The sequence below is a fragment of the Triticum urartu genome, chromosome 1A (genome assembly GCF_056163025.1).
Source record: "Triticum urartu cultivar PI428250 chromosome 1A, HENAU_Tu73, whole genome shotgun sequence".
Lineage (NCBI taxonomy): Eukaryota > Viridiplantae > Streptophyta > Magnoliopsida > Poales > Poaceae > Triticum > Triticum urartu.
Genome location: NC_141873.1, coordinates 473982186 through 473990822, shown reverse-complemented (window position 1 = coordinate 473990822; position 8637 = coordinate 473982186). Strand labels below are relative to the sequence as shown.

Below are 8637 nucleotides of genomic sequence, written 5' to 3'. Positions count from 1 at the left end.
TGTAATGGAGGTTGCCAGGACTGATCCCGGCTGCCCACGCAATGTGCAGGAGTGCAACGGGTGATGGGCCCAAGACCCCTGCGCGCTTAGGATGTAGCCCGACGTGTTGGCCTCTCTGTTGAGCCTTGATAGGGTTGCAGGGTGTTGATCTTTGATAACCCACAAGTATAGGGGATCGCAACAGTTTTCGAGGGTAGAGTATTAAACCCAAATTTATTGATTCGACACAAGGGGAGCCAAAGAATATTCTCAAGTATTCAAAGTTGAGTTGTCAATTCAACCGCACCTAAAAGACTTAATATCTGCAACAAAGTGTTTAGTAGCAAAGTAATATGGAAGTAGCGGTAACGATGGCAAAAGTATTAGTATTGGTTTTGTAGTGATTGCAATAGTGGAAACGGAAAAGTAACTAAGCAAAGATCAATATGTGAAAAGCTCGTAGGCAATGGATCAGTGATGGATAATTATGTCGGATGTGATTCCTCATGCAACAGTTATAACATAGGCTGACACAGAACTAGCTCCAGTTCATCAATCTAATGTAGGCATGTATTCTGAATATAGTCATACGTGCTTATGCAAAAGAACTTGCATGACATCTTTTGTCCTACCCTCCCGTGGCAGCGGGGTCCTATCGAAAACTAAGGGATATTAAGGCCCCCTTTTAATACAGTACCGGAACAAAGCATTAACACTTAGTGAATACATGAACTCCTCAAACTATGATCATCACCGGGAGTGGTCCCGATTATTGTCACTTCGGGGTTACCGGATCATAACACATAGTAGGTGACTATTGACTTGCAATATAGGATCAAGAACTCACATATATTCATGAAAATATAATAGGTTCAGATCTGAAATCATGGCACTCGGGCCCTAGTGGCAAGCATTAAGCATAGCAAAGTCATAGCAACATCAATCTCAGAACATAATGGATACTAGGGATCAAACCCTAACAAAACTAACTCGATTACATGATAAATCTCATCCAACCCATCACCGTCCAGCAATCCTACGATGGAATTACTCATGCACGACGATGAGCATCATGAAATTGGTGATGGAGGAAGGTTGATGATGACAATGGCGACGGATTCCCCTTTCTGGAGCCCCGAACGGATTTCAGATCAGCCCCCCGAGAGAGATTAGGGCTTGGCGGTGGCTCTGTATCATAAAACGCGATGAATCCTTCTCTCTGATTTTTTTTCTCCCCGAACATGAATATATAGAGTTGGCGTTGACGTCGGTGGAGCCTCAGAGGGCCCACGAGGCAGGGGGCGTGCCCTGGGGCACACCCTGCACCCTCGTGGACAGGGTGTGGACCCCCGGTGTTGCTTCTTTCGCCATTATTTTTTATAAATTCGAAAAATATTCTCCGTGAAGTTTCTGGTCATTTCGAGAACTTTTATTTCTGCACAAAAATAACACCATGGCAATTCTACTGAAAACAGCGTCAGTCCAGGTTAGTTCCATTCAAATCATGCAAGTTAGAGTCCAAAACAAGGGCAAAAATATTTGGAAAAGTAGATACGTTGGAGACGTATCAACTCCCCCATGTTTAAACCTTTTCTTGTCCTCAAGCAATTCAGTTGAAAAACTGAAAGTGATAAAGAAAAACTTTTACAAACTCTATTTGCTCTTATTGTTGTAAATATGTAAAGGCAGCATTCAAGTTTTCAGCAAAGATTATGAACTAACCATATTCACAATAACATTTAGGTCTCATGTTTACTCATATCAATAGCATAATCAACTAGCGAGCAATCTATACCTAATATTAAAAGACGGATGCTTTCATAATACTTTATACCTCATCTTTTTATATCCGTTAATTTTATGTTAAACATACAGATCGACGGCTGAGATCGTAGTTTCTTCGACGGCTCGTCGAATGCACGCGATAAAAAAAACAGCCAGCAAGAAAAATCTAAAAAGCCCCGCACGCACACACCTCTCTGATGCTATCTGCTCAAAGCCTTGAACCCACACCATACCCTGCAGCCCACTTCTGGCCTCTACCTCTCCCACCCATCGCTGCCGCCCCACGTATGCCGCTACCCCATATGAGCTTATCCGTGCCGCCACCAGCCATACATCGTGCGTCGCCGACTCTTCCCCACGGTCCCCATCTTCCCTCTACGCCGCCTCTCTCGGATCTTTGAGAAGCTCGACGTTGCCACGCAGGAGAACGCGCGCTGTGTCCCTCCGAATCACGCCATGGCCACATCTTCTTCTTCAACTCTGACATCGCGCCGCCGTGTCGCCGATCTCCTCCTCGAGCAAACCCTAGCCAAATTTTCATATCCACCCTGAGATCCTGACCTGCCCGCCTGCTAATGCAGACGGAGGCGTGGGTGGGCGGTGTCGTTGTCGACTGCCGGGGCGCCGGCCGCTAGAATCAGGAACGTCGGCACCGCCACCATGGCGCACCTCGCTGCTGACGGGATCGCGCGGACGTCGTCAGCAAGACCTGCACCAGGCCCCTCCCCTGCCTCACCATACTCTTACAGGTTATTGTTTCCGGCTCCCTATTTCTCTCTTGCTTTCTTGTATGACGGATTGGGGAACTTAGTGCTGGAGAGGGAAATTCTCATAAAGATTTGGGGGCTGAAAAAGTACGGGATAAACCTTGGGGTTCTATCAAACTAAGGAATTGAAGTGTTTATGTGAGTGGCTGACCCGTGGTGGAGGTGTGTGAGCAGCGCATGCCCGGTCTGTGTGATCAGCATGTCCACGTCTCCCAACCTGCCGGCTGCCACTTCTCAACACTGACCTCAAGGTAATTTCCTTGGTACAACTCTTTCTATCAATTCAGCTTTCATGACTGTCATATGCTGTTTTTTTGCCTTGTTCTGCAGAATCCTCGAATGGATTTGTAGGCTATGGATCAATACCACTCCATTGGTCTAACACAGCTGGTTCATGTTTAGCATTTGGCAATATAGAATATCGTCGACGTACGGCTTTGGCTTGGAAATTTTGTCAACATCAAATTTTGACAATTTCGTGATGAAGCACGAGCGGGTACGGTCAAATCTTCTGCAGCCTTGTAATTTTGTTACAGTTAAATTAAACAGTTTAGCTCTAGAATACCTTTTAGTTTCTAATTTTTGTGCAGCTTCATTAAATCATTAGGTAGTAAGATGCAGACCTCAGTTTTGTTGTTGACTGTATGATGTGTGTAAGAAGCATTTACTGTCATGTAGTCGCTATTCTGACTTACTTTCGGAAAAGGAGCTAATGGTGTTGTGCATATCATCATTGTAGAGATCTTTCATATATCACTTAGTCAATCTAATTATGATATCTGAAATATTTAGGTGCTAACCATAAGTGACCGGAAGCCTGCAGCATGTGCAATATGTGGTCTTGTGTTACAGTTGATCAATCTACGTGCGCATTAGATTACAGTTTTGGAGGTTTGATAGTGTGCTTGAGCGGGGATACCACACTTCCAATCTTGAATGGACAGGAACGTATTGTCAATTGGATGTGCTCTGTGAAACTAAGACAAAGGTATATCTAAAATACCAGTTAAATGGATGCCTATCTATGTATGTTCTATTTCTAAAGAAAATGGTGCTATCATTTCTTTCCTAACAGAAAATTCAAAGCTTAATGTTCCATCTTATAGTAGTTTTGTGTGGGTTGTAAATCACATGAATATCTGTACATTAGTGCATCTACTATAGATAATTAGGGTGTCGCTGGTTTTGGGACTATTGGAAGGTTAGATCTTTCAACATGCATGTCGTCTTAACTCTATGAAGTCCTTTATTTGAAAAAAAATCATTCTGAAAAATAAGTTCTTCTTCTCTCTCTACAGTTCAATGAAACGATGGAATAGTGACCTGCATCATATTGTTCGTTGATGAAATAGCCCTTATCCGACTAAAGAGAAATTGGACTGATATCATCAAGCTGGAAAAGTTTTTGTGTAGTCCTGTTGGTCAGAATATAAACGGTTAAAGATGCTGAAGTTTTCCAGTTAACCTCATGTAGGTACTTCATTTTGTTAGTCGGAATTATCCAGGTAGCTGGTTATGTATGCAGACTGGGTATGGCTGTTACAAGGCTCGAAACAAATTGGAGACACATGGTAAAGTAATAGTAATGCATGCAAATGACAGCGGTGCTCTCCAACTGGTGCTCTTTAATAAGAGGATGATGACTCAACATAAAAGTAAATAGATAGACCCTTCGCAGAGGGAAGCAGGGATTTGTAGAGGTGCCGGAGCTCGATTTTTGAAATAGAGATGAATAATATTTTGAGTGGTATACTTTCATTGTCAACATAACAACCAAGAGATCTTGATATCTTCCATGCTACACACATTATAGGCAGTTCCCAAACAGAATGGTAAAGTTTATACTCCCCCACCACCAAAAAGCATCAATCCATGGCTTGTCCGAAACAACGGGTGCTTCCAACTAACTACAATTCTGGGGGAGTTTTGTTTGCAATTATTTTAATTTAAGCATGGGACTAGGCATCCCGGTTACCAGCCATTTTCTCGTGAATGAGGAGCGGAGTCCACTCCTCGTGAGAATAACCCACCTAGCATGGAAGATATAGACATCCCTAGTTAATACATGAGCTATTCGAGCATACGAAATAGAATTTCATTTGAAGGTTTAGAGTTTGGCACATAGAAACTTACTTGGAACGGCAGGTAGATACCGTATATAGGAAGGTATGGTGGACTCATGGAATAAATTTTGGGGTTTATGGAAGTGGATGCACAAGCAGTATTTCCGCTTAGTACAAGTGAAGGCTAGAAAAGACTTGGAAGCGACCAACTAGAGAGTGACAACAGTCATGAACATGCATTAAAATTAATCAACACCGAGTGCAAGCAGGAGTAGGGTATAATTCATCATGAACATAAATATCGTGGAGGTTATGTTGATTTTGTTTCAACTACATGCGTGAACATGTGCCAAGTCAAGTCACTCGAATCGTTCAAAGGATGATACCACCCTATCATACCACATCACAACCATTTTAATAGCATGTTGGCATGCAAGGTAAATTATTATAAGCTCCTAGCTAATTAAGCATGGCATGAGGAACTATAATCTCTAATTGTCATTGCAAACATGATTCATTCATAATAGGCTGAATAAGGAACGATGAACTAATCATTTTTACAAAAACAAGATAGGTCGAGTTCATACTAGCTTCTCTCATCTGAATCGGTCCATCATATATCGTCATTATTTCCTTTCACTTGCACAACATATCGATGTGGATAATAATAATTGTGCACGTGCATTGGACTAAGCTAGAATCTGCAAGCATTTAATATAAGGGAGAAGATAAGGTAATATAGGCTCTTTGTTAGATCAACAATAATGCATATGAGAGCCACTCAACATTTTCATCATGGTCTTCTCCTCTCGACCCTCAAATAAAAGAAATAAAACAAAACTATTTACACGTGAAAGCTCCCAACAAGCAAAAGAAGAACGAGAAATCTTTTTGGGTTTTCTTTTAATTACTACTACTACAGGCATGGAAAGTAAACTAGCGAAAAGCTACAACTATTTTTTGGGGTTTTTCTTAAGGTTTCTCAAACACATAAGAAGAAGGCTTAAAAAGAAATTAAACTAGCATGGATAGTACAATGAAAAAGTATGAGCACCGACAACTGGCATGAGTGCTTGAACATGAATGTGATGTCGGTGAAAAATACGTACTCCCTCAAGCTTAGGCTTTTGGCCGAAGTTGGTCTAGGGACATGGCTGAAAGCTGCCCTCTCCGGTGTACGGAGGAGTGTCCTCTGGGTGTCACTGGTTGGCGATCTCCTTCGGATCCCACTGATAAACAGACCGTCGATAAGGGTCAAGGGTTGGCTCCGGCTCAGGCTCTGGTGTCAGGCTCTAGTATGCATGAACGGCCTCCGGCAAAATGAGGTACGTGCCTTAAAATATGTTTAACAAAGATGGTGCAGGCAGGGTAATAATTCATAGTATTTTTATCAAATATCAATTTATACTTAAGCATCTTCTTCTTATCTTTAACAATAAAATCATGTGCTACCATACTCTTACAATCTAGAAAAATAGGGGGCAATAACTTTTCCTTTTTCTCATAATGCCTAATGGGTATCCTAAAGTGTGCAAAAAGGTTCGAAGCAAATATGCCTCCGAAGATGGGACCCTTAGTACGGTTCAGGTTTAATCGTTTAGCAACAATAGCGCCTAAACTGAAAGTGGTATCACGAAACAAAGCATGGCGCAAAATAAAAATATCAGGAGCACTGAGATTTCCACTGTTCCCACGACCAATTAAGCATCTACTAGCAAATATTGCAGAGTAACGTGGAACAGGAAAATGTATGCTAGTAATTCTTGCATCAGAAACTTTCCTCATTTCCCCTACAGCAGTTTCATCAATAAATCCTTCCACATCATTACGATGTGGTTCCTCTATGCTGCCCGCAAAGGGTATCTTACAGACCCGACAAAAATCATATAAGTGAAATTCCAGTGAAGGTGGTGATTTCTTAGCATGAAAGTAAAAAATTTGCACGAAAATATTAGTGAGGAGGAGATACTGTTCGCGCTAGTCGTGGAGGAAATCGATGAGGCCTGCATTCTCATCCAAATAATAAAAGTCCTCATAAATCCCGGCTGCTCTCAAGAACTCATCACAAGGCCATTCGCACGGCCGAACCTCCGCAGTGCGAGGGAGATTATATTTGGGTTTCTTATTCTCTTCACTTTGCTTATCCTTCGAGCTTCGACTCGAAGAGCCCCTCAACAATCTCTTCATCATTTTCTTTCTCTGAAAAATTTCTGAAATTTTTAGTGACTCAAAATAAAAGTGAACCAAACTCAACAAGATTGATAGCAACTACTCCTACAAGTGCCTAGAAGCCATATCATGCATTAAAACTACTCTTGACCATAGAAACAAGAACAGGGTCACCTAAGAAGCAAAAATTTGCAATAAATAAAGCACTAGAACAAAAACTAATTGGACCATTGGAGGAGTCACATACCGAAGAACAATCCCCAAAGTAGTTTTGTGAATGGAGCTTTGAGCAAGGAGATCGAAAATGGCAACAAGATGAGCTAGAACACGGGTTTGAGCTGTGGGGCGATTTTTTCTGGAGGAAGACGAAGTGTGTGGGTGCTGGAATAGTGGACGGGGCCCACTTGGGATCCACGAGGCAGGGGGCGCGCCCTAGACCCTCGTGGTCAGGTGGTGTGGCCCCCAGGTGTGTTCTCAGTGCCAAATATTCTTAAATATTCTACAAAAAATCATCTAAAATTTTCAGGACATTTGGAGAACTTCTATTTTTGGGGTATTTTTTATTGCAAGGATAATTCAGAAAACAGACAAAAAATACTATTTTTGCTTTATTTAATCTAAATAACAGAAAGTAAAAGGAGGGTACAAAGAGTTGTGCTTTCTAACTTCATCCATCTCATGCTCATCAAAAGGAATCCACTAGCAAGGTTGATCAAGTCTTGTTAACAAACTCTTTTCGAATAACATGAAACCAGAGAATTTTCGAATAACACTAAGTTACCTCAACGGGGATATGCAAATCCCCAACAATAAGAATATCATATTTCTTCTTGACAGTGGAAAGAGGAAATTCAAAACATCCAATCGTAATCGTTGAAGTTTTTCCAATAGAATTAATACTGTGGACTTGAGGTTGTTTCCTCGGAAAGTGTATCGTATGCTCATTACCATTAACATGAAAAGTGACATTGCCTTTGTTGCAATCAATAACAGCCCCTGCAAAGGGTCTACCAAGAATAATAGACATACTATTGTCCTTGGGAATATCAAGAATAACAAAGTCCGTTAAAATAGTAACGTTTGCAACCACAATAGGCACATCCTCACAAATACCGACATGTATAGCAGTTGATTTATCAGCCATTTGCAAAGATATTTCAGTAGGTGTCAACTTATTCAAATCAAGTCTATGATATAAAGAGAGAGAGGCATAACACTAACACCGACTCCAAGATCACATAAAGCAGTTTTAACATAGTTTCTTTTAATGGAACATGGTATAGTTGGTACTCCTGGATCTCCTAGTTTCTCAGGTATTGCACCTTTAAAAGTATAATTGGCAAGCATGGTGGAAATTTCAGCTTCCGGTATCTTTCTTTTATTCGTAACAATATCTTTTATCTACTTAGCATAAGGATTCATTTTAAGCATATCAGTCAAACGCATACGCAAAATGATAGGTCGAATCATTTCAGTAAAACGCTCGAAATTCTCATCATCCTTTTTCTTGTATGGTTTAGGAGGAAAAGGCATGGGTTTCTGAACCCATGGTTCCCTTTCTTTACCGTGCTTCCTAACAACGAAGTCTCTCTTATCATAACCAAGGTAGTCAGAGTCGGGATTCGGAGTCGGATCGGTTTTCCTCAGACAAAATCGAGTCGTGGAATCGAGGATTCTACTAGATTTACTCAAATAGGATATTTTGTATGCACACAGAAATTTATATGGGTTCTATAGAGTTTTGACACTAAATATGGAGCAAAGAACGTACACATCAATGCTAGTTGTATTCCACTTCTTTTTATGGCTAACCTACCATCTAGCTCGCATGTATGGAACATATATGAGAGGGAAATATATAGAACATTTAAGCC

At 41.1% G+C, this 8637-nt stretch overlaps 1 long non-coding RNA gene across 2 annotated transcripts; it reads left to right on the top strand.

The window, feature by feature from the left end:
• Nucleotides 1-1988: 1988 nt before the first annotated feature.
• On the top strand, nucleotides 1989-6846 carry LOC125520279 (uncharacterized). 2 transcript variants are annotated; one of them, XR_007288598.2, is made up of 4 exons: nucleotides 1989-2782; nucleotides 2862-3027; nucleotides 3324-3519; nucleotides 4006-6846. It is a non-coding gene; the product is annotated as an uncharacterized LOC125520279 (long non-coding RNA). The 2 variants fall into 2 exon arrangements; XR_007288597.2 differs by having other exon boundaries at nucleotides 3830-6202.
• The last annotated feature ends 1791 nt before the right edge of the window (nucleotides 6847-8637 follow it).